Source organism: Schistocerca nitens, chromosome 5, assembly GCF_023898315.1.
Source record: "Schistocerca nitens isolate TAMUIC-IGC-003100 chromosome 5, iqSchNite1.1, whole genome shotgun sequence".
NCBI lineage: Eukaryota > Metazoa > Arthropoda > Insecta > Orthoptera > Acrididae > Schistocerca > Schistocerca nitens.
In genome coordinates this window covers 628,376,491-628,402,969 of record NC_064618.1, presented here as the reverse complement: position 1 = coordinate 628,402,969, position 26,479 = coordinate 628,376,491, and the positions used below count along the sequence as shown (strand labels likewise).

Genomic DNA, 26,479 nt, shown 5'->3' with positions numbered 1-26,479 from the left:
CGTGATCACCAGTTAAGATGTTAAGTTTCCCTCTGTTCTCATTTCTCCTTCTTCTCATTACTTTCGTCTTTCTTCGATTTACTGGAAATTGGAAATTGGTGGTAAGTTCCTATGGGACCAAACTGCTGAGGTCATCGGTCCCTAGGCTTACACACTACTTAATCTAACTTAAACTAAGGACAACACACATACCCATTCCCGAAGGAGGACTCGAACCTCCGACGGAGGTAGCCACGCGAGCCGTGGCAAGGCGCTCTAGGCCGCGCGGCTACCCCGCACGGCCCCGATTTACTCTAAATCCATATTCTGCACTCACTAGACAGTTCATTCCATTCAGCAGATCCTGTAGTTCCTCCTCACTTTCATCAAGGATAGTAATGTCATCAGCGAATCCTCTTACCTTGAATTTTAATCCAACTCTCTAACCTTTCTTTTATTTCCACATTGCTTCTTCGATGTATAGACTGAACAGCAGTGGCGAAAGACTACATCCCTATGTTACACCCTTTACACTTCATTCTTGGTCTTGTACTCTTATTGTTACCTCTTGGTTTTTTGTACCTATTGTATGTGTTCTCAGGATTTCGAAAAGCTTGCGCCATTTTGCATTGTCGAACGTTGTTTTCAGATCGACAAATCCTTGAACTTGCCTTCATTAGTGGAGCGTAATTCTGTGTCTCTCCACCCAGAAACACGGTACCGAGTTTCACCCGATTACCTGCTCTTAGCCCACTTTCCTCTGCTTTGTTCACACCAACAACTGCCGGTCACATTGCACGGATTACAAGACACACTGAATATTGTCGCCGTCTCTGAAATGTACCTGTTCTACAATGAAAACAAGAACTCGGACGAAACCATCCAGTTACCCTAATTATTTGAGTTTCGTACACAAAGGTCTTCATGCATCCCCATCGATAAAATATGCACCATGGGCTCATCACAGACGATTTTCTTCTGGTTTCAAGGTGGCAACATTAATGTTGATGGAGAAACATGGACAGTTTACAAGCACGTTCCTCACAATCTAGTTGGCAATTTGTATGTCGTGCTAGACCTGTGACATCGTTCAGAAGGTGAAACGAACCACTTAAAGAAAGAGATGGGACAGGACGGGCTGGTGGAGGGGTTGGGAGGCAAGTGCAACTTAAAAAGCAGCTACCTGACTCATCGAGTGACAGTTTCATTCGAAGGCCGCAGAAATCAGTTCGGTGGTGCGGGGTATTTAATCACTTGCAGTTACCAGCGTCAAAACTGAGGGAAATTTTATGGAAACAACTACAGTTCACCCCACACAAACTGTATCCAATACAGCGTCAAGGGCAAATCGTTTTGTGAGGATTTCGTAGCCATTAGTGGAAAGGATTAGCGTTTCCAGAAACGAATTGTTGTGACTGAGCAAATGTTGCACCGGCCGCATCTGATGGCTTGGGTCACTCCACTTCAGCAAGAAAACTTCTGTGTGGTCAGTTCCTTCTATACCACAGGGAAAAAGTTGAATAGAGATAATTATTCATTGAGAATTGTAAATACCCAGCATGTAGCCATAAATTATTATTTTTTATATTTCTGAAGTTGTATATAAGCGTTCTGTTTTTGCGCTACTGCATGCTTCAAAGCATAACGTTTATTGTGAATTTAATCTATGGAACGAGAAACAGACTAACAGTTTCGATTCTGGGGAGCGGGATGGAGGGGTTTTACAATTTGTTACAGTCTCTCCACACTCCACCCTCCCCACCCCCTAAAAAAGCTAATATTTGTCATCTTCATTTTTAACGTGCCAAAGATGCCCTGGATTTTAATAGGAATAATGATTAATTTTTTAATATTATAACTTGTTTACGTAAGTGCTAGTACACCTCTATAGAGAACTTCCAACAAACTACAATTGAGAGAAATGTATGATGCAATTGATTTAAGAACTATAATATCAGTAAACTCTCACATTTGACAAAATCAGAATTTACAAAATATAAATCTGTGAATGTGCGCTTTTGCACTGATCTCCTCAGACGGTCAAGAAGCAAGCCCATCGATGCAAGAAACTGAAAACTAACCTGTGTGAAACATAGATTGTAATTTCCCATAATACTTTCTGAGTTTCCCCACTCTGAGTTTTCATACTGCTTTACTCTCCAAAAGAGAACTGAGGAGTTTGGAAACTTATGCATGTGTATAAAAATATAAACGCTTTTCCATTTCTTTCGGGGAGGGTGGGGGATTGGGGTTGGGAAGTTCATGTCCGTTTACCTTTGAAAAATTTTTATCTACTAGAGTATGAAATACATTCTACATCCACCTATTATCAACGAAATGAAAACGTAGCTAATTCTACTGTTAAAGAGTAAAGAGCAATTTTAAGCCACCTTGGTGTATATTTGGCTTAGTATTCCTGTGATTGGACACCCTTAGAAGTGGAGTGGTGCATGTAATGTACTCGTATAATATTCCGGTTACTGACCTGACTGGTGACAGTTCTCATGACACTTGCCCAACAGAGGTGGATAGGGTAATGAGGCTGGTGGTTGGGTGGTAGAAGAGAAGTAGGTTGACATGTGAAGCGTAAAAAATTGTGGAATGTGTGGAAATATTTCACCCATGCTTGGTACATGTACCACTTACCTTCTGGGAAAGTACTGGGGGTAAGATATTCCTAGAACCTATAGGTGTGAGGTGGGGGACTGAAGAGGGTCACATGGTATTAATAAGTATCCGGACAGCAGCGGTAAATCAGCTGGTTTGATACATGTGTGTCCATGAGATACAGTATGCTCCAGTATTTAACAGCGTCCTTCTGTACCCACGCCACCACAAGGGACGCTTAGCATGCAAATTCACTGCGAAACATTTAGGACCTGAAATACTTGTCATTGGTTACACTGCGCCGGTCGCAGTGCACTTTGATAGTATTCGCTAACGCTGGCTCTGACCGTTACCCGTTGTCGTGGACGGATATCACACAGAGGTGAAAAACGAATCCTGCCAAGACGCATGTACACCGTGCGGCAGCCTCACCTCGCCGCAAAAATCAATGGAGCCCGTCTCCTTGACAAACAGCCTGAAAGGTATGCAGTTTTCTTTAGCCTCATATAGAGGGCAGTTATTTACGAGACCAGAAAATGAGCAAGTTTATTGGGGTCACAAGCTAATGGCCAGCCGACAGGCGAGGAAGCAACCTTATCCGCGATTTATGTGATCGTAAATTTGACGCGCGGCAAACATCAGCATGATTTTCTTTCCCCTCGGCAGAGAACAACATCCATGAATTCCACTTAATTAACTCTCAGTTTTAATCATTTTATCTCGAGACCACTTCTTGCCTTTAAGTAGGAAGTGCAGATGTTTTATTCCGCACAAAAAGCCCTAATCTTCGCTCTGTGTGTAACGAGCCAGTTTAGTATCTAGTTGATACTATTTAAATGTACATACGGTTACCCGGTGAACCACGCACTCGTTCAAATGCAGCTGGCTGCATTCGGTTTGCACCACATCCACTGGTCACACACTACTGTAACGTCTGCACATTGTCGACAGTCTGGGCATACCCTAGTACCTTTAAATGCCCCTGCAGCCAGAAATCCAGCGAATTTAGTTCCGATACCTCCTCGACAGTCCATCGCCCATGAAACGTTGCATTGGGTGCTTTCACACAATTCGTAGAAAATGAGGTGGTGCCCATTCGTGCATAAAACAAAGTCGCTGCCCCTCTGAAATGGCAACGCTGGTAATTCAGCGCGCAGAAATCGGTGCTACGTAGCGTCTGTTACTCTGTTTGATACTGTACATGGCCCTATGAGCCTGTCACAGACGATTCTTGTCTATAAGCTGAAAACTAAACCATCCCGATGCCTCACATTCATGATTGCTTAAGGATTTGCATCTAGCCAAGCGTGTGTGTATAGCGGTAATTTATTGTCCCATCTCTTGTCACGTCCCAAACGACTGAATGCTACACATTACTCGGCCCGTATCTCAACAAGTACTGGTTTGCGAGCTAATTTTTGGAACCTTACTTCTAGCTTTCGACCAATACTACCTTCTTCAGGAATACTTGATAATTTTTGAAACATCTTGTGTATTGATTGACCGACAAAAAACTTAAGCACCCGGAAGTCTTGGCTGGTTGCCAATGTAATTTCGTACACAGAGAAACCATTGGGAGGGGGGGGGGGGGGGAGGGTGATGATTACCGGTGCAATTCTCCGTGACAGCTAAAAGGAAAATGGAAGGAAGATTGGAGACAAATGTCCCATGGACAACAAAGTAGTTAAACGAGACGAAGCACAATGTCGCATTAAGGAAGCGCGGGGAAGAAAATAGGCCGTGCCGTTTCAAAGGAACCACTTTGACGTTTTCCTTAAGTTTAGGAAAATCACAGGTAACCTAAATCTGGATGGTCGGACGCGGACTTTAACAGTCGTCATTACCAATGCATCAGTGCTCTTCGTGTTTGATCTTGTTACGAGACCTTGTAGGGTATATAAGGGATGTGAACAGCGTCAAACGTTGAGCGATCACTATGAAAGACACAGAGATGACGTGTACTATAGTAAGACATTGTTATCAGCACCTGGCAGTGTTTCAAGGGATCCTCATTTTGGGCCTCCATTTGGTCGGCTGGTCGAATCGTGCAATATCCAGATTTGTGGGGCATTCAGATGTGCAGTGACGCGATGTAGGACCGCATGGGAAAGTGAATGCAGGCATACTCATCGTAAGCTTTCAGTGGGCCACGTCTGACCATCACAATGGAGGATCGTCGTATTGTGCACCACGTACATCCTAACCCCTTCCCCTCTGCGCCTGCCATCCGGGAACAGGTAATGGATTTCCTACAACATTCTGTGTAATCTGGCAGCAGATAGACTAGGGAGTTACCGTGCCATGTGTACACTGCCGTTAACACCACAATACAAATAGCTGCGTATCGATTGGTGGCAAGATCGGGAAGCATGAACTGCTGATGAATGATGTCGTTTAGGGATGAATCGCTGTTCTACATTACCCTGGATGACCATCGTCGGCGAGTGTGACAGTTACCTGAGGACAGGTTCGATTGCTCCAATGTTTTGGAGAAGCAGTTCGATATCACTTCATGCGTCATGGTATGGAGAGCCATCGAACATAGCTTCAGATGATGGCTGGTTCTTATTGAGGGAAATCTAATGGCACAATGCTACTTCACAGACACCCAGTGTCATCATGTGCTACCTCTCATGCGATTGTATCGTGGTGCCGTTTTCAGCAAGACAATGCTCATCCACACATGGCACATGTTTCTATGAACTACACTGAAGAGCCAAAGAAACAGGTACACCTGCCTAATATCGCGTAGGGCCCTCGCGAGCACCCAGGATTGCCGCAACACGGCGTGGCATGGACTCGACTAATGCCTGAAGTAGTGCTGGAGGGAGCTGACACCTTGATCCTGCAGGGCTGTCCATAAGAGGACGACAGGGTGCAGATCAGTTCTGAACAGCATACCAGATACGCTCAACAATGTTCAGGTCTCGGCAGTTTGGTAGCCAGCGGAGGTGTTTAAACTCAGAAAAGTGCTCCTGGAGCCACTCTGTAGCAGTTCTGTGGTGTGGGGTGTCGCATTTTCCTCCTGGAATTGCCCAAGTTCGTCAGAATGCTCAAAGGACATAAATTAGTGCAGATGGTCAGACAGGATGCTCACGTTCGTGTCACCTGTCAGAGTCGCATCTAAACGTATCAGGGGTCCCCTATCACCCTAACTGCACACGCTCCACACCATCAGAGAGCCAGTTTCGTCCGACCAGGCAAATGTTTCCAGTCCTCAACAGTCCGTTGTCGCTGTTCACGAGTCCAGGGGAGGCGTAAAGCTTTGTGTGGTGCAATCACCAAGTGTACACGAGTGAGCTTTCGGCTCCGAAAGAACAATGGTTCGCACGTTGACACTTGTTGATAACCCAGCAGTGAAATCTGCAAAAATCTGCGGAAGGGTTGCACTTCTGGCGCATTGAAGTATTCTCTTCAGTCATCGTTGGTCCCATTCTTACAGGATCTTCTTCTGGCCGCAGCAATGTCGAAGATTTGACGTTTTACCGGATTCCTGATATTCACGGTACACTCGTGAAATGGTCGCACGGGAAACTCTCCACTTCATCGCTACCTCGGAGATGCTATGTTCCATCGCTCGTGCGCCGACTATAACGCCACGTTCAAACTCACTTAAATCTTGATAACCCGCCATTGTAGCAGCAGTAACCGACCTATCAACTGCGACAGACACTTGTTGTCTTCTATAGGCGTTTCCGCCCGCAGCGCCTTATTCTGCCTGTTTACATATCTCTGTATTTGAATACTCATGCCTATACCAGTTCCTTTGGCGCTTCAGTGTACATGCGCGATGTTGAGGTACTACCGTGGCCAGTTTTGTGCCCAGCAGAACATATTTGTGATGGGATCGAACTTCAACTCCGTACCAATGCCAGTATCCAGACATCAAGTCTAGTCAGAGACGTTGTGGGCCAGCTTGCATCAAGTGCGATGGCCTTAGGACACCCTTCCCAACAGAGTCAATGCATGCAGTCAGTCGGAAAGAGGTGCAACGTTATACTGATAAGTGGGCTCATAGTTCCACTTTTTTTTTTTTACGTGTGACTCAATTCTGAAATCACTGAAATAACATCACATATCTGTGAAGTTTCATTTCGTTTCTTCCTTCCCCTCTGGGTAATTTACTTTTTTTTATCCAGCAGTGTATATATCTGTGTGTGTAACGAAACGTATCACACTAAAATACACTCATGCTCATAAATTAAGGATAATTGCAGAATGCGGTGCCACACAACGTGGCACTACACAAAACTGGCGTTAAAAGCATACGCACAGAAGGACAACACACGACACAGATCTGTAAGTCCACGGTATTGATGATAAGTTAAGAAAACCGTCCCAAAACACATGTGCTACAAAATGCCACTGTTTACTGCGCATGTACCCCGACATCAATATGGGATATGATCACCATGCACACCTACACGTACACAGGCCGCACAATGGTATGGCATACTCTGGATCAGGTGGTGGAGCAGCTGCTGGGGTAGAGCCTCCCATTTTCCACCAGTGCCTATCTGAGCTCCTGAAGTGACCTAGGGATTTGAAGACATGCAGTGATACATCAACAGAGAGCATCCCAGACGTGCTCGATGGGGTTTAGGTCAGGAGAACAGGAAGGCCACTCCATTCGCCTGATATCCTCTGTCTCAAGGTACACCTCCACGATGGCAGCTCGGTGGAGCCGTGCGTTATCATCCATCAGGAGGACGGTGGGAGGCACTGCACCCCTAAAAAGGTGGACTTACTGGAACAAAATGACGTCCCGATACACCTGACCTGTTACAGTTCCTCTGTTAAAGACATACAGGGGTGTACGTGCACCAATCATAATACCACCCCACACCATCAAACCACGACCTGCATACAGGTCCCTGTCAACGACATTAAGGGGTTGGTATCTGGTTCCTGGTTCACACCAGATGAAAACCCAGTGAGAATCACTGTTCAGACTATACCTGGACTCCTCCGTGAACATAACCTGGAATCACTGTTCCAATGACCATGTACTGTGTTCTTGACACCAGGCTTTACGGGCTCTCCTGCGACCAGGGGTCAGTGGAATGCACCTTGCGGGTCTCTGAGCGAATAAAACATGTCTGTTCAGTCGTCTGTAGACTGTTTGTCTGGAGACAACTGTTCCAGTGGCTGCGGTAAGGTCCCGAGCAAGGCTACCTGCAGTACTCCGTGGCTGTCTGCGGGCACTGATGGTGAGATATCAGTCTTTTTGTGGTATTGTACACTGTGGACGTCTCGTACTGTAGCACCTGGACACGTTTCCTGTCTGCTGGAATCGTTGCCATAATCTTGAGATCACACTTTCTGGCAGACGGAGGGCCCGTGCTAAGACCTGCTGTGTTTGACCAGCCTCCAGTCGCCCTAGTATTCTAACCCTCATAATGACATCAATATGTGTTCTTTGAACCATTTTCAACACACAGTCACCATTATCACGTCTGAAAACGTCTGCACATTTACTCGCTGCACTGTACTCTGATATGCACCAACACACCTCTGTGTATGTGGACTGCTGCCAGCGCCATCGTGCGACGACCGCAGGTCAAACGCACCGCATGGTCATACCCCTGGGTGATTTAAACCCACAAATCGCCCACAAGAGCGTTGTTTCACCATGTATCAGCATTATCCTTAATTTATGAGCATGAGTGTAAGGTGGGTACTTCCTATCTCGTCAAATTCAAATGCACAGTTGTGCCGTGGACCAGTGTTAACAATTTAGAGAGGTATCCAGTGGCCGTTACGAGCCATTAATGCAGTAGGCTCTTCAAGTAAAAATTCGAACATGTGATTTAAAATTTTCTAGTGTTGGTAGACAGTCATTTTATATAAATAAATCTACAAACATAATAATAAATATGCTATGTACTAAAGCTAACATATGGCACCAAACAAGGTCCTTCTGAAAAGTTTGGTGAACGATTCAGAAAATAAAGGAAACAAGAGTTATACATATAATACCTTTACAGCCCTTCAAAATAATTAGCATTAGTTTCAACACTCTTCTGACATCGTCCGTGAAGCTGTTGGAAACTGTCAGTAAACGCTTCTTGTGTAATCGATTGAAGCAACGTTGTCACGCGTTACTGGGTATCTGCGTCATTATAGCGGATGAAACCTGTTGGTACCAATACGATTGGGAGACCAAGCGACAGTCAATGGAGTGGTGTTCGTCGTCTTCCCTGCCACCCAAAAATAGTCGGCAGACAAAATCCAAGATTAATGCGATATTGATTCTTTTTTTCCACAGGAAGCTGTTGGTCTATAACGAATTCCTACCTGAATTAGTTAAATTAGTCCGAAGCGGACATTTTCATCATGATACAATTCTGCAGCTGTGGATTCGCACAATACAAAATTTTCTGTAAATTAAACGCTAACGTATAATATACAGTAGCAGAATAGCGTAGATACTGTGAGGAGAGAAGTTAGTTCGTTTGTTAGCGTGATAGCAATTCCTTCAGTTCTCAGAGATCTTTTCGCATAAGGCTGAATATTGACCTTGTACCGATTTCAATACAGTCAACCACGTTGGATTCGTGGGTACCAACTTGCCATTTTTGGCTCATCTAGAAACTGACTCGTAAACAAAAGAAAATATCTGAGATTCTAGTTAAGAAATAGTGTCACCCGTGCTAAGCCCGTCGGGTCGCCAGTGTTAGATAGAGGTTCCTTCATGCGCTACATGTTGCCGAGCACTGGTACGAGTTACATAAACATTTACCTCGGACATAACTACAGTACGTCTTTTAGCCTTTTACAACATTCTGCGCTCTGCTGTGACACGGTGTTGGATGACACATAACAGCCATTGCGGATAGTTTTCCGTAAATTGCTCCTATGTCGATTAATTTGTGTCTAAGATCGAGAAACCTCCATGTCTTATAATTCTGCACGACTTGAGGTTCTCGCGCACACATAGCCATCATTTGTCAATAGCCACTTCCTTAGCAGATTTATGAAGATGTTTCTCGTCAACACAAGACCCTTGTTTGTTAGACACACATGGATCGCAAGAAATATGCGAAGTGCAACTTGACCCTTTAGTATGAGTGTAAATTTCACTGTACAGCGAAAAACAGTCAAAATTAGCGCTTATCCCATCGCCATGCACTACAGGCTTAAATACCATCCACATTGAACTTGCAAGGCTTTGTGCTTCTATACTCAACGCTGATTAGTTTATCTTTTACTTCCCTTTTTCTTGATATGCACTCCATCCTTTGCAAACCACGTTTAGTTTCCTTGTTCTTTTCCTGTGATAACAAAAAATAGAAGATCTATAATGTACACTGAGATGACAAAAGTCAAAGGGGAGCGATATTCACATATACAGACGGCTGTAGTTTCGTATACACAAGGTATAAAAGGACAGTACATTGGCATTGCTGTCATTTGTACTCAGGTGATTCATGTGAAAGGGTTTCCGGCGTGATTATGGGCACACGGCGGGAACTAACAGACTTTGAAAGCGGAATGGTAGCTGGAGCTAGACGCACGGGACATTCCATTTCGGAAATCCTTAATAAATTCATTATTCCGAGATTCACAGTGCCAAGAGCGTGCCGAGACTACCAAATTTCGGGAATTACCTCTCGCCACGGACAACGCAGTGACCGGTGGCCTTCACTTAAAGACCGAGAGCAGCGGCTTTTGATATTATCAAAAATGGCTCTGAGCACTATGGGTTCAAAAGGCTCTGAGCACTATGGGACTTAACATCTGTGGTCATCAATCCCCTAGAACTTAGAACTACTTAAACCTAACTAACCTAAGGACATCACACACACCCATGCCCGAGGCAGGATTCGAACCTGCGACCGAAGCGGTCGCCAGGTTCCAGACTGAAGCGCCTAGAACCGCTCGGCCACACGTGCCGGCTTTTGATATTGTCGGCAGCGCTAACAGACAAGCAAAACTGCGTGAAATAACCGTAGGAATCAGTGTGGCACGTACAACAAATGTATCCCTTAGCACAGTGGGGCGAAATTTAGCGTTAACAGACTATGGCAGCAAACAACCGACGCGAGTGTCTGATAACAGCACGACATCACCCGAAGCGCTTCTCCTGGGCTCGTAACCATATTGATTGAACCCTAGACGACTGGAAAACCGTGTATGGCATTGAAACTTGGACAATAAACAGTAGATCACGTAACTAACGAGGAGGTACTGAGTAGAACTGGGAAGAAAAAAATTGTGGCACAGCCTGACTAGAAAAAGTGACTGGTTGATAGGATACATTCTGAGACATCAAGGGATCACCAGCTTAGTATTGAAGGGAAGTGGGGGGGGGGGGGGGGGGGGTAAAAACCGTAGAGGGAGACCAAGAGATGAACACAGTAAGGAGATTCAGAAGGCTGTAGGTTGCAGTAGTTAGAGATGAAGAGGCTTGCACAGGATAGACCGGCATGGAAAACTCCATCAATTCTGTCTTCGGATTGAAGACTGCAACGAGGTTAAACGAAGGAAGGAGAAAACGCTTAAACTTAAGCACTGTGCAAAGCCGGTTTCGTTTCGTGAAATATCTATATGAACTGTATGAGTGGAAGAAAGACTTACACGAAATACGCAATATGCGCCAAAATGAAACTTGCAAAAGTGTGAAAGGAATACTATTCGGACTATTTGGAACTGTGCCGTTGCCGAGGGAGATCTATGACACTGGGCTCTCTGAATTGCAGATGAGATTAACGTTACTGATTTACATATTTCTTCGACATGGTTAAACAGATTTAGGAAAGTTTACGGCAAAGGAAGTCGCAAAATTACGAAGTTTACCTCAGGCACACGTGTTGAGGAGATGTCATTAATAGGTCATACTAAAAATAAATTCCTGGCTGTCGTAAAACGAAACTTGTTTTTATCCTCTAAAATGCTGTGTGTAAATTTAACCTGTCAAGTCACGTGCAAACCGCAGTTTATCATTTCGAGCGTAAAAATAACAGAGTCACCTGCACTGTCGATGAGTGTTTTGACACTTTGTATAAAACAGTGCCAGTGATAAGTATCAGTGCATTACTGTCTCCGTAACTTTATCTATGTCTTCAGAAACATCAAGGCGAAATAGGAGCAAAAATTAAAATAAAAGGACTGTTTCCTTGCAGAAGTCTTGTAACCGACGTCTAAAATCCGGAAAAATGCGAGGGTGTGTTCGTTATAACATCCGAAACGTCTTCTTACCATTTTCAGAAAATAATACATTCCTTTTGTTGGACTATTGGCCTTTACATAATGACACCTCTGTCACTGGGACGACGAAACACGTATAGTTCGGATTCCACCCGGAACTAGTAGAGTATGATTCAGCCTCTCGTTGAAAAAAATTTCAACGGTGTAAATCTTTTTCAGAAAATTGTCGGTCAGTATAGTTTCCGACAGTTCTTTGTCATTTCAGGTTTATCTGCGGAACAGTATTGTTAACTTCCGTCATTTCTACATTGTCAGTCTGCATCACTACATTTTACGAATTTGATCGAGTATGCTTGGCACGCAGCATAATATGCAGAACAACAGCCACTACCATTTCTTACCCCATACCAGTTCTGTCTAAATTAAATTAGTAATTACTGTAAGTTGCCTGAATCCATCAACTTTTCTTTCATCGGGTGCGTCTGGTGCAAGGAAAATTTTGGTTTTCTCCATTCAATAGAAATTCGCATTTTTGTGACGACGCAGGGAATAAACAAAGAACTGTTTCATTGTTATTCAACAATTATCATCAGAACTGTGCTGCAGAAATTGTTATAAAATATTTAATGTCAACAAATTAAGATACTTACTGGCGGAAGTCGTCTGTAATGTAACATCACACACTGCCTTGATTATCTTTCTTCTATTAGCCATTTGTGTAACAGTTGCTTCTCTGGCGCTATGAACTACAACCTATTCAATTTGGGTATGATTTAAGTGCTTAAAATTCACGTGTGTACTTGTGTGTATTTTGGACTTCAATCTAAGCGGTGCTGCGTTCTCTTGTAACAGCTGCATCTGTTTATTATTCGCTAATTTGCGCGCTGAGCAGGAAGGACTGTAGAAACCGCTGTTATGTACGGTTCTTCGTGCCGCAAAAATGAATTTCGTTAAACATTTTTTAAATACTTGCAATGCGCTTTTGACAGTACATTTCTTTCGGCGAATTCGCCCAGCATGAAAAATTTCAGGGTGGGTTTCGACATGTCGGTTTGGACAAATCACTTTTAAGGTTTCATTTGGGATAATTACTTCATTATCAGGCATTACTCGTACTTCCGCCAAGACTGTATATTTGGATTAAGCAGTATTTTTTCAAACTATTTGAAACATCTCACTTTCTGGCCGCGCCCGTGTACTCTTCCTGAGGCTGCTGTCTTTGACAGGATCAGTACTTGGAGGAAGAAGGCTTTCCTCAACATGGTATTTATGTGCCAATCTTTTCCTAATCTTCCTAAATGGATTGTGGTTTGTGCAAAAGAAGCTGGCTCAACGTAAAGTGATTTCCCCAGGGCAATCAGTACCCTTTGCACAAAAGATATGCAAGTCCTGCCGTAAGCAGAAGCTCGAAATAGTCCATGTAAACGCCAACGTTCTACTCTTGATTATGATTGGCTGAAACGCTTAAATGTATAATTTTTGGAGCGGTTTGGAGTTGGCCTGCGGCCTTCGTGGGCTGTAGAAGTTTACATCTTATATTCTGAAAGCCACCTTACGATGTGCGGCGGAGGGTCGTGTGCCTTCTGGGGCGAAGGTGGCGTTTTCGTTGTGTGTTTCCGAAGTCAGGAATAACTGTATCCCTTTTGATCAACCGCCGGCCGGTGTGACCGAGCGGTTCTAGGCGCTTCAGTCTGGAGCCGCGCGACCGCTACGGTCACAGGTTCGAATCCTGCCTCGGGCATGGAAGTATGTGATGTCCTTAGGTTGGTTAGGTTTAAGTAGTTCTAAGTTCTAGGGGACTGATGACCTTAGATGTGCTCAGAGCCATTTCAACCATTTTTTTTATCAACCAAGTGAAATACGAAAGACTGGGAGAATACGAGATGTATACCCGGATACGGGCGTGAAATACCGCTCAGGCACTTTCCTCTTCTTCTCGGCGAGTGTTGGAGATCAGTGAGTGGGGACTTGTTCGGCAAAGAGAGAGACCTCAGCACAAAGCGTGGAACCATTACCTGGGATAATTCACGTCAATAAATTCCACTTTTACCGTCCAAATTTGAGAGTGGTGTTTTTGCGTGACTCTTTCTCTGAATGGTAGTTTTAGTAATTATAGTCGAGAGTCGCTAGTGGCCAGTTTGTTGGCGGTGTATGAACTGCTGGCAGTTTACGCATTCCAGTCCGGTGGATGGACATAGGGATCTTACTGTTGGTATTTGGTTTATTACAGGCCTTCGATTGTTGACAGGGGAGTAAAGATGTTTGCCACTGCCTTGTGGGACAAAGCGAGGCTGTCGGCTGTTATTTAGACTCACTGTACAGCTTGGCAGGCAGACAGTTAATGCTATTCCGCGAGTAAACGTTTCTAGTTAAATACGCGGGGCACCACGTCGTATAGTTTGTCGCTCGTGGACGCAATGCTAGTGTGACTTCGCGCGACACCACGGAAGCACTGAAGAACGGACGAAAGGAAAGTTTCATACTGTTGCCCATTTTCGGGTGTATAGCCATTTTCACGTGAATACGTACGAGAAAACATGCTATGTAGTAACCAGCACATAATCGTTTGATTATGACAAAACTGGTAAACGCACAACCACAAATTCAGCAATATTGAGCACGGAACATGTTCTCACACGAAATGGTTCCCGCGCTATGGCGACGACCGTTTATTCGTCAGCGCGAGTTATAGGATGCACTGTGTCCAGTTTTTCAGAACTTGTGTTTTTGTATTTACAGATTGTGTGATACGTCGCACAATTACATGTTGTAAAATGTTGCTTTTTATCTTTGCTAAGACACCTCCAGTAGCTGCGCCTCCATCGAATCTGACTGAAAAGTGTTTGTCGAAAGTAGACTCTTATTAATAATATAGTTTACATTGAAATTAGAGTCCAGATACTTTAATTGCACATTTATGTTGAAAACCTACAATTTATGGCCGAATCGCGTGTCATATACCACAATTTATGCACAGATAATCCATTAGCCACCTGCTAGTCTAGGTTGATATCTGATGATGTAATTGTTCGAGTGCAGTACCCCTAACACTGGCGTGACTATTCACAACAGTTCTCGCCTGACAAACACGTATAATTAACACTGTCTCTGAATATACTTCTTAAATCACTGTATTTATAGTCTAAAACTCAAACATATACGAAAACGGTGTGCATAGTAATCAACTATTGATGATGACACACTTCACAGTTTGACCAAATTGTCACAATAGATGGTCATTATAGAAGTTTGGCACAGTTCCTGAGCTTAATTACAAGTTCACAGTCAATAATTAAAAAGAGTCACTAAACTATAGTATGATCTCCCGGTTGCTAAAGTCAGCTAGAACTCGACACAGTCCATGACTTCTGATTTGTTCTAACTCGTCTGCGGTATATTTCCAGAGATGGCAGCTATAGATCTTGTAACTTTTATAATCTTTCGCAGACTGACTAAAATGGCTTCCAAAAGCCTTTCATTTTTAAGATTACAATAATTAGAGTTAAATTTATCTATTTTTGTTTATTGTAGTTTTACAAGCTCCTGAATGTGAATTTTTAGACACAACAGCAATTGCTACTGAATTATGCTGTCTAGTTTGCCAAAATATTGAATTTTATTTCAGTAACAATGTTTAAGTTAAGAATGCTAATTACTCTGGAATTAGATGACTGCAAGCATTCGTAACATGTTCACATCATTAGCTGTACAGATACTTCATTTACGAAGGTATTTACATATAATTTTAATCTTCTTTAGCTGAAAGTTAGTAGCAGGCTATATGTTTACATATGAACAATGATAACAAGTAAAATTACTGGTATTTGTAATTAGCTCCTTAACACGTGATAGCTAAAGGAATATAATAAATACTAAAGCTGAATTAGAAAAACCCTGCGTCAGAAGTTGAGATTCCTAGATACTGCACATGTCATAAAAATAACACTACTGAAGAAATATACAAAAAAATATCCTGGTTGTTGTTTTAATGTCATTTGGTGTGTAGTCATGGGATTATTCACATCAAAATGGCTTTATAGCTGAAATTTGCCAATAGTTGTTAAATAAACACTAAGATAAGAAGATCTAAAAGTGGTACAAAATCATAAATTCAGTCTGTATTTTCGAAAGGAAAATAGTAACTGTTATGAAAAAGATTGCAGATGTTGGAGGGTATAAGCAGCTTCAAAATCAGACTGCATTTAATTCTTTAAAATTTACAAATTGTAGCCTAGAAAAATAAATACAGTCTATCATTTTCTGGACTGAAACTCTTAAATATGATACTGCTAGTCCAAAATATGATACACATGTGATATTGCTATGTATACGGAAGATAGAAGGTAGAGATCTTAAAATTAAGATAGAGAACATACAAGACGATACATATTTATAACTGAAATTCTCCTTTGGAACGTATTTCTATGATATTTGTGGCAGGAAACTTACACTCCTGGAAATGGAAAAAAGAACACATTGACACCGGTGTGTCAGACCCACCATACTTGCTCCGGACACTGCGAGAGGGCTGTACAAGCAATGATCACACGCACGGCACAGCGGACACACCAGGAACCGCGGTGTTGGCCGTCGAATGGCGCTAGCTGCGCAGCATTTGTGCACCGCCGCCGTCAGTGTCAGCCAGTTTGCCGTGGCATACGGAGCTCCATCGCAGTCTTTAACACTGGTAGCATGCCGCGACAGCGTGGACGTGAAACGTATGTGCAGTTGACGGACTTTGAGCGAGGGTGTATAGTGGGTATGCGGGAGGCCGGGTGGACGTACCGCCGAATTGCTCAACACGTGGGGCGTGAGGTCTCCACAGTACATCGATGTTGTCGCCAGTGGTCGGCGGAAGGTGCACGTGCCCGTCGACCTGGGACCGGACCGCAGCGACGCACGGATGCACGCCAAGACCGTAGGATCCTACGCAGTGCCGTAGGGGACCGCACCGCCACTTCCCAGCAAATTAGGGACACTGTTGCTCCTGGGGTATCGGCGAGGACCATTCGCAACCGTCTCCATGAAGCTGGGCTACGGTCCCGCACACCGTTAGGCTGTCTTCCGCTCACGCCCCAACATCGTGCAGCCCGCCTCCAGTGGTGTCGCGACAGGCGTGAATGGAGGGACGAATGGAGACGTGTCGTCTTCAGCGATGAGAGTCGCTTCTGCCTTGGTGCCAATGATGGTCGTATGCGTGTTTGGCGCCGTGCAGGTGAGCGCCACAATCAGGACTGCATACGACCGAGGCACACAGGGCCAACACCCGGCATCATGGTGTGGGGAGCGATCTCCTACACTGGCCGTACACCACTGGTGATCGTCGAGGGGACACTGAATAGTGCACGGTACATCCAAACCGTCATCGAACCCATCGTTCTACCATTCCTAGACCGGCAAGGGAACTTGCTGTTCCAACAGGACAATGCACGTCCGCATGTATCCCGTGCCACCCAACGTGCTCTAGAAGGTGTAAGTCAACTACCCTGGCCAGCAAGATCTCCGGATCTGTCCCCCATTGAGCATGTTTGGGACTGGATGAAGCGTCGTTCCACACGGTCTGCACGTCCAGCACGAACGCTGGTCCAACTGAGGCGCCAGGTGGAAATGGCATGGCAAGCCGTTCCACAGGACTACATCCAGCATCTCTACGATCGTCTCCATGGGAGAATAGCAGCCTGCATTGCTGCAAAAGGTGGATATACACTGTACTAGTGCCGACATTGTGCATGCTCTGTTGCCTGTGTCTATGTGCCTGTGGTTCTGTCAGTGTGATCATGTGATGTATCTGACCCCAGGAATGTGTCAATAAAGTTTCCCCTTCCTGGGACAATGAATTCACGGTGTTCTTATTTCAATTTCCAGGAGTGTACATCAGAGGGAACTGCAGAAATTTCTTTATTTGTTTCTCCTATTTTCAATACTGTAAAGACGACTAGCAGTGGGTAGTAACTGTTTACAATTATGCTTAATATATTGACATTAATACAAAAGTAAGAGACACGCGAAAGAGAATCACTGTGTTATGTTTTTCCACGTACATCAACGGGATCCTTAAACACAAAGCAGATTCCTCGTTTGACATTTCTCAGCCCACTAGTAACATTAGGAATTGGCAATTTCCGTATCACATCACTCTTATTTGTAAGAGAAGTGTCTTTTTCATTTAACTGAAAAGCTATTTTGTCCATCACCATAGACTTCAGTGACATAGCTTTTAGCTCATGTTCCAATATTTTTTGTATTGTGCAGACATATCTGTGACTCTGTATATTCCTGTTTCCTCCTCGAAATTTAGCAAAGATATGATCTCCTCCACCTATCTCCTCCACCTACATGTGTTGCATCTGTCTTTACAATATAATCTAGTGTGGAGTCTCCAAAGTGATCCACATTATCAACGCTGTCGCCGCTCTTCGAAGATGTCGGAATCAGTTACTTCAGTTTTCTTTTCTCTTTCGTGCACTTTCCTGAACTGTGGTCCCAGGCATAGCTTTCTGCCGCTCCTGTTTTTGGCTTAGTACCTTTTTCGGTTCGGATTGTATTGTATTGTATCGAAATGGGGACCTAGAAACGACGGAGAGGCTTCGTACCCGCCGTATCCGCAGTGGCACGCAACCCCACAACAGGCTACAGCAGTCCACTCACCCCTCCGTCGCCCCACACCGAGCCCAGGGTTATAGAGTTAGTGTGCGGTTCGGCCCCCCGTGGACACCCCCCTCCCCTCCCTCCCCCCCCCCCCTCCCCCCGAGAACGCCACACATCAGACGACTGTAACCGCCCACTGTTTGCGTAGAGTAATTATGGTGTACGCGTACGTGGAGAAAGTGTTTGCTCAGCAATCGCCGACATAGTGGAACTGAGGCGGAATAAAGGGAACCAGCCCGCATTCGCCGAGGTAGACAGAAAACCGCCTTAAAAACCATCCGCAGACTGGCCGGCACACTGGACCTCGACACTAATCCACCGGAGTTTAGGCCCTGCTGCTGCAGCTGAAGTCTCACACGGTTTTGTTGCTGGCGCATGGGACGGACGGCAACCCGCAATGCACCGCTGTGTGGCTGTGGGCTGCTCTGTAGGCGATAGGGGATCGCTTTCTGGAATGGAATTATCATATTTAAGGACTATATTGATTGCTTAACAATTATCTCCATACAATAAATGTGACAATAACGAATAATTCAGCAGATAGATCATTTTTCTGTGTGTGTACCACAGACGTCGTTGATTCATAATCAGTATTTGTGTAAGTGTGGCCAGAGCTCGAGAGCTGTGTGTACATTTATTTTCAGTCTAGAGGTGCTCTTTGTAAAAATTATTTTTTTACCTCAAAAGTGAAGTTTCTGATGGAGAAACAAATCATCATTAACTATTCCTAAATTATGGCAGCAGAACTAGCATTAGGAACATTTGTGATAAGTACGGTTTTGGGTTTACCTTTTTTTAAGTTTTCGCTGTAGCAGCTTTAGGATACGTTACCCTAAGTACATAGTGTCGGCGATTAAGAAATTTCGAAGGACTGCGGAACAAGAGCTTAAAGATCACAAAGTAATTACTCACTTTTGGACCCTCTACCACCTGATTAATTGTGACTCTGAAGGTTCGGGACATTGTGTAGATATGTATCGATTGGGGGGGGGGGGGGTTCTGGAGGGACTTGAAGTGTATTCCAAGGTCTCACAACGCCGCATCGTCGAATGTTCGGAGTTTGCTGTCTGATGGGTTAGTAAAACGTTCTTTTCGTTTTGTTGCTTCTTTCTTCTCTCTCTTGCTTTGTTATTTCTCTACGTAAGAATATCATATTGTAATCAGAAACAGAACGAACGAATAGGCAATGTCGTGTATGGTAAAATCTTCAACATGGCAGCAGTCAGCAACTGTAGAATTATGGATACAATGGGGACCATACATCCAACCAGTTGCAGGTTAAAAGTTTATTCACACCTTCATCTAGGTTTCGGTAGGTATAAACCCAACTTCCTCAGATACTTTACAAGTAGTCCATGGAAGTCATATATGCAGCAAAAAGCAAAATCAAAAATTTCATATAGTGGAAAAGAGTTACATATTGCTTGAAAAGAAAAACGAAGTAGTAAGGTTTAGTCAACAGTAAAATTATCCATATAAATGCTATTGCTTGGCCATAAGGCTTTTTCAACAGTAAAAATGATTAATAAAATCTCCTCGGGCTTCCAGCCGTATCAGGTGTGAAAATCCTATGAGCTTTCGACCGAGGTCTCCTCGTCCATTGTCAAGTGGTAAATGACTACCGTGTCGCCGTGGCCTCGCCGTTACATAGCCGCACTGCTGGCTGTAACGTCACTGGTTCTCTCTTCCTCGAAAACTGTGGCAATGAAATTTTCACTCCGCAGCGAAGTGTGCGCTGATTTTGAAACTTCCTGGCAGATTAAAACTGTGTGCCGGACCGAGACTCGGGACCTTTGCCTTTCGTGGGCAAGTGCTCTACCAAGTGAGCTACCCAAGCACGACTCACGACCCGCCCTCACAATTCTACTGCCGCGAGTACCTCGTCTCCTACCTTCCAAACTTCACAGAAGTTCTCCACGAAACTTACAGGACTAGCACTACTGGAAGAAAGGATATTGCGGAGACATGGCTTAGCCACAGCCCGGGGGATGTTTCCAAAATGAAATTTTCACTCTGCAGCGCAGTGTGCGCTGATTTTGAAACTTCCTGGCAGATTAAAACTGTGTGCCGAACCGAGACTCGAACTCGGGACCTTTGCCTTTCGCGGGCAAGTGCTCTACTAACTTTTTTTTTTTTTACATTCGGTGTAACAGTAACAAACATAAACTGCTTCGAGCATTTGTTACTTTAAATATATAAGACGATGACTTTATAAAATAAAATTTTTCTGGGAAACGTAAATAAGAGGACTTTTTTTTTGACATAATAGTGAAAAAAAAAAAAAAAAAATAAAATATCCTGCTTCTGTCAGTACAAAACAATAACGTTCTACGTTCCTCTTTTAGGCGCGTACCTCGCTAATCCCGTCATACCTCGCGTTGGTGTCGGGTACGTCTTCACGTGTGTTTGTGGATCCTCTCAACTGTCCTGGTCCTTTCTTGTTCTGATACTTATAGACAATAATTACATTCTCCTACCCGGGACACCCCAACTGGGTGGGGGATCAAGCAAGGCACTCCCTAAAAAATTTGCGTAATATGTTCGATATCTCGGATGTCTCATAAGCTTTGAGTGATGTTCCTGTAATAAGGCCCAAAAGTCAAGCACATTCTTACTGCCGTCTCGGAAAAGATAACGCACAGTCAAGCCTCGAATCCAAGTCACTGCGTTTGTCTTCGTTCGGGGATAATATGTCCTATCTGGGAGAAGTAGTGTGCGTGGTTCTATTGTTTGCGGCCCCACCCGAAGGAGGAAGGCGATCATGTTTTTGACCAAACACCATACGTCCGCCGAAGGACCGCATATCAGGCGATGCTCCTCAGTGTCTATAACATTGCACTGCGGACACAGTGGCTCGTCCGCCATATGAATTGTATGCAACCTGGAACGAGTCACGTATTTCCCATTTACCACCTGATACCACAGTGCGCGCGTTCCCGTATCAAGGTGTGGGTGGTGCACTGTACGCCATACCACTGACCACGTAACTGTTGGTTGGCGGCGCTCTACGGCATTATTCGGTCGTCGTCGAGTCAAGATGTGATATATATCACGTGCCGTTGCCGTCCTGGTAGTCGGTAGTTCCATATGTACATAACTGTGTTCCACAAAGAAGGTTCGCATATGGGCAAGCGATGGTGAGATGTGAGCCACCGCTACCGGAGCCGAACGAGAAGGTGGAGCGAGTTCGTCTATCAAGCTGCCCGTCAGACTTGTCTGGTGTCGTGTCCACATCTTTATCATTGTGGTTACATAAATAGCCACTGCTCGGTCGCGTACGTGGACTAGTCCAAGACCTCCACAACTACGAGGAAGGGTGAGGGTTTCGTATCCTACCTTAAAAAGCAGACCTGTGCTCACAAAATATCCTAGTGCCGCCAGGATTCGGCGCGCCAACACCACCGGCATAGGAAGAACTTGTGCCAGGTGGGGGATGCGAGAGGCTAGATAAGTGTTGGCAAAGGTGACCCGTTGTATCATATCCAGTGCCCTTAACCTGTGACTTCGGACACTCGCACGAATTGTTTGCAGAAGATGTCTGTAACTCAGTGCCACCGTGCGTCGAACGTCTGTAGTGAAGATAATTCCTAGGCATTTCATCTTGTTGATCGGCTGTAATGGTGCTACACTTCCTGTCGGGAGTCCTCTCCCGATGTTCATCGCTCCCGACTTTGCCATGTTCAGGCGACTTCCCGTAGCCACACAATACAAATTAATCCAATGCAAGGCCGCTCTTGCCTCATCGCCTGACCGTGCTAAAAACACTAGGTCATCTGCGTATGTTCGGCATATAAACTTGTTGTGCCTTATCGTCATTCCTTGGAGTCGATTCCGGAGCCCGCAAAGCAGCGGCTCGACAGCGATGGCATACAATATCGTTGACAGCGGGCACCCTTGTCTGACCGATCGTGAGATGGTGATGGGCCCCACCAAGCGTCCATTGATGAGCACTTTGGATGCGGCTCCGTGGAGTAGTCTCATGACGACGGTGACAAAACTTTCCGGAAACTTCATTTTCGTCATCACGTCCGTGAGATAAGCATGACTCAGCCTGTCAAATGCGCGATCGAAGTCTATCGATACCAATGCACCCCGGAGACGACATGTTGCAGCCAGTGCGATAACATCGCGGTAGTCGCTGAGTGCCGTTTGTATATTGCTAGCTCCTCCTAGCTGGGTTTGGTCGAGTGAAATCACTTGGCGTATCACGCGTTTAAAGCGTGCTGCAAGTATCCTGGCGTAGATTTTGTAGTCGCAATTAAGAAGGGTCAGTGGCCGGTAGGCCTGTATCCCTGTGCCGCCAGATGGTTTGTGGATGGGGATGATCATTCCTTCGACGAAGGAGGATGGAAGAGGCACGTTGGGAGACATCAATTCGCAGTACATGGCAGTCCATCGTGGAATCATGAGATCTTGAAATGTACGATAGAACTCTAACGGAAACCCGTCGGGCCCCGGCGATTTGTGCGACGCTCCCTTATGAATCGCTTCCATTACGTCGTCAACTGTGATTTCACAGGTTGGCCGACTCGTCGAGACACGCGGAGAGCGTTCGTCGGACCTCATGAAAGGCTGCCTGATCGTGTTCCGCTTTTTCATAGAGATGACCGTAGTGTTCCACGAAAGCGTTGGCAATGTCTTTTTGCGTTGTCATGCGGCGACCATCTGGCAGTACGACCGTCTGTATTAAGGTTCTGCGGCTACGTTGTTTTTCTCTGATAACGTGATACATCGACGGGGATTCTCCACGAACTCGTTCAAAGGTCCTTGCACGGATTGCGACACCCTCCAGTCGGCGGCGCGTTATGGAAATTATTTGGGCCTGTGCTCGTTTTATACCGGCACTACGCTCCTGTGAAGGTGCTTGTACAGAAAGTTCGCGGAGCATCGTGAAATAAAATTCCGTCGTGTATCGCCTCCACATCATCTGCTCTCTTCCGCATGCAATTAACGCTCGGCGCAATGCAGGCTTAACGCATTCCAGCCACCACTGCAACGTCGTCGGATATGTCGGGAGGCGTCGTTCACATACATGCCAAGTGTCTTCGACTAAGCGTCTGCACTCAGGTTCCCTAAGGTGTGCTGTGTTCAGTTTCCAAACACTGCGACTCCTCCACACTTGTTGACGACTCAGGGAGACCGTGCATATATATGCTATGTGATCTGAAAAGGCGACAGGCCACAATTCCGCATCGAGGATCGCAGGTTCGAGACGACGTGTTACGTAAATGCGATCGAGACGACTTGCAGAGTGACTCGTGACGTAGGTGTATCCACGTCTGTGGCCATGAATCTTCTCCCATGTATCTATGAGATTCATGTCCTGTATGAGTTGCCGCAGCTCCGGGCACGAAGTATAACGTGGGTGTTGATCTTTTGGTGCGAGCACGCAGTTGAAGTCGCCTCCAAATAATACATGTTCATATCGACCTAAGAATAGTGTTGCAATCTCCTCTGCGTAAAATCGGGATCGGTCTCGCCGTCTGTCTGACCCCGACGGTGCGTAAATGTTAACGACCCGTACTCCCAGCACCGTGAGCGCCAGTCCTCGCGCTGACGGCAGGTACACCACGTCCTCGGCTACTATGCCGCTACGTAGAAGTATCGCTGTTCCGCTGCCGCCGTCGGTAGTAGGTGTAATGTACGTATCGTACTCATAGAGGTCGGGGAAGCTCTCAACACATACTTCCTGCAGCAGAACGATGTCGACGTCTGACGCATGCAACATGTCTCGTAATAATTGCAATTTGACAGGCGTTCTGATCGTATTAATATTAATAGAGGCTGTTCGATATGCCTGCCGCTGTTCCGCAGTGCGTAAAGCGCACATGAACGCTTATGTTAATTTGTGTGCTTCTGCCCGGTGACATGCTGTCTGTGCGTCAGTCTGCATCTTCTGCGCTGTTAACACCCGGTGGACGCAGCACTCGCTATGGCGGGTGCGTCGTCGGTGTGGGGGTCAGTATCGGATTCGTCGGCCCAGTTCCTGTGCTGGAGGTCCAGCTCCCGTCGTGTGTCTCCGGCCGGGCTGACCGAAGGCGGTGGCGTTGCTGCGGTGGGTGGAGGGTCTCCTTCCGTCGGCTTTCCGTCCGGTGTGTCTGCATTCAACCCCTGTGTAGCATGATTCGCGTCGTACTGCTGTGTGGGAGGTATAACCTCCCGTTGCGCATCCGGAAGCACTGGATCGACGTCACACCCAAGTCCATCTGAAGTGGACTGCAGTAAGCAGGTATCCGACGGCGCTAGCCGTCGTTTCTTGTGGCGCTTCGGCGATCGTTGTTTGCGCGTGTGCGCCTCCGTATCCGAGTGCGGAAGTGACTCCCGGTGCTCAGGGACGAAAGCAGCTGTCGGCACAACACCAGGATCAATTTCCATTTCTCCTACCGATCCTTCCCGCTCGGTTAAGTGCGTCGTCGGCGCCGGAGCGGCAGAGGTGTGCGTCGTTTCGTCACTGGAGGCGGTCTCTGCCGCAGTCGGTTGCCGTAAACTGTCAGGATTCTGTAGCTGGTCATTCTTCGGGATGGGATCCGTTCGAAATGCGTCCGGATACGTTAGTGGCAGCGGCGTCAACGTGGACGGAGGTACGGGTTCGCCGTTTGGAACTTGCACTATCCTCCGCTGCATACATTCGGAACGGACGTGGCCCTCTTTCCCGCAGCCAGAGCATGTTTTGGGTTGTCCATCGTATATGACTATAGCTCTGCATCCGCCGATGAACAAGTACGAGGGTACATGTTGTGTCATTTCTATTCTGATTTGACGCACCCCATTGAGAACGGGGTAAGTCGTGAAGTTGGACCATTTTTCCTCAACGTGGCTAAGCACTCTTCCATATGGGCGTAAGGCGTCAACGACCAAGTCAGACGGAACCTCGAAGGGAAGTTCGAAAATACGTATGTTTCGTAAGCCCAGTCCTGCATGATCAATAGTTACTTCTCCAACATGTCCATCAGAGTGACGAAATTTGAGTCCATGTTTAGTATCTCGGATGATTCTGTCACATACTGCATCGTTAATCAGCTTGACGTAAACAACACTGCTCACTATGGAGAGGTGGATTCCGATAAGTTCGTTGTAGTCAAGTTTAACTTCGTCTCGTAGGAACCTTTCTATTTCGCAGGCTTTCGGTCTCGCATATTCATTCGAAAAACTAATCTTGAGAGTCGACTTTCGGTATGCATGTGCCATTCTTTATCGAGTCTTCTAAACGCACGAGTACGCCGAAGAGGTAAACAACTGCGCGAGCGCGAACTTCTCCGGCAGGGACGTAAACAGACGTCCGTGCCGTAGCACCGCCGAAGGCAGACTGGACTGAGCTACCCAAGCACGACTGACGACCCGTCCTCACAATTCTACTTCCGCCAGTGCCTCGTCTCCTACCTTCCAAACTTCCCGAGTTCGAGTATCGGCCCGGCACACAGTTTTAATCTGCCAGGAAGTTTCAAAATCAGCGCACACTATGCTGCAGAGTGAAAATTTCATTCTGGAAACATCCCCCAGGCTGTGGCTAAGCCATGTCTTCGCAATATCCTTTCTACCAGTAGTGCTAGTCCTGCAAGTTTCGCAGGAGAACTTCTGTGAAGTTTGGAATGTAGGAGACGAGGTACTGGCGGTAGTACAATTGTGGGGACGGGTCGTCAGTCGTGCTTGGGTAGCTCAGTTGGTAGATCGCTTGCTCGCGAAAGTCAATGGTCCGGAGTTCGAGTCTCGGTCCGGCACACAGTTTTAATCAACCAGGAAGTTTCACCCGTGGTCGCACCTGCTTCATCCCCGCAATATCAGAGTCCTAAGCTGTTTTGAGCTGCAGACGACCGTCCTTGTTTTTATTTCTACCGTTTCTTTTATGACAGTATCCCAAAATCCCTTCGTCCTCATAATGATAGATGTTCCGTCAAATGGAATTCTGTGTCGATTTTCTAACGCGTGTTCTGCCACGACCGATTTTTCAGGGTAGCTTGAGCGTAAGCACCTCTCGTGTTCCGTCCGACGTTGCTCCACAGTCCGTACTGTTTGGCCGACGTATAAGCAGCCACACTGAAAAGGTATTTTGTACACTCCAGGCGCTCTGTGTTCTATATTCCTTCACAGGCATGAT

At 45.7% G+C, this 26,479-nt stretch overlaps 1 protein-coding gene across 1 annotated transcript in view; it reads left to right on the top strand.

The window, feature by feature from the left end:
* Positions 1–26,479, top strand: part of LOC126260624 (mucin-5AC-like) — a 237,387-nt gene that overhangs the window by 134,299 nt on the left and 76,609 nt on the right. The gene's annotated exons all lie outside the window — the stretch shown is intronic.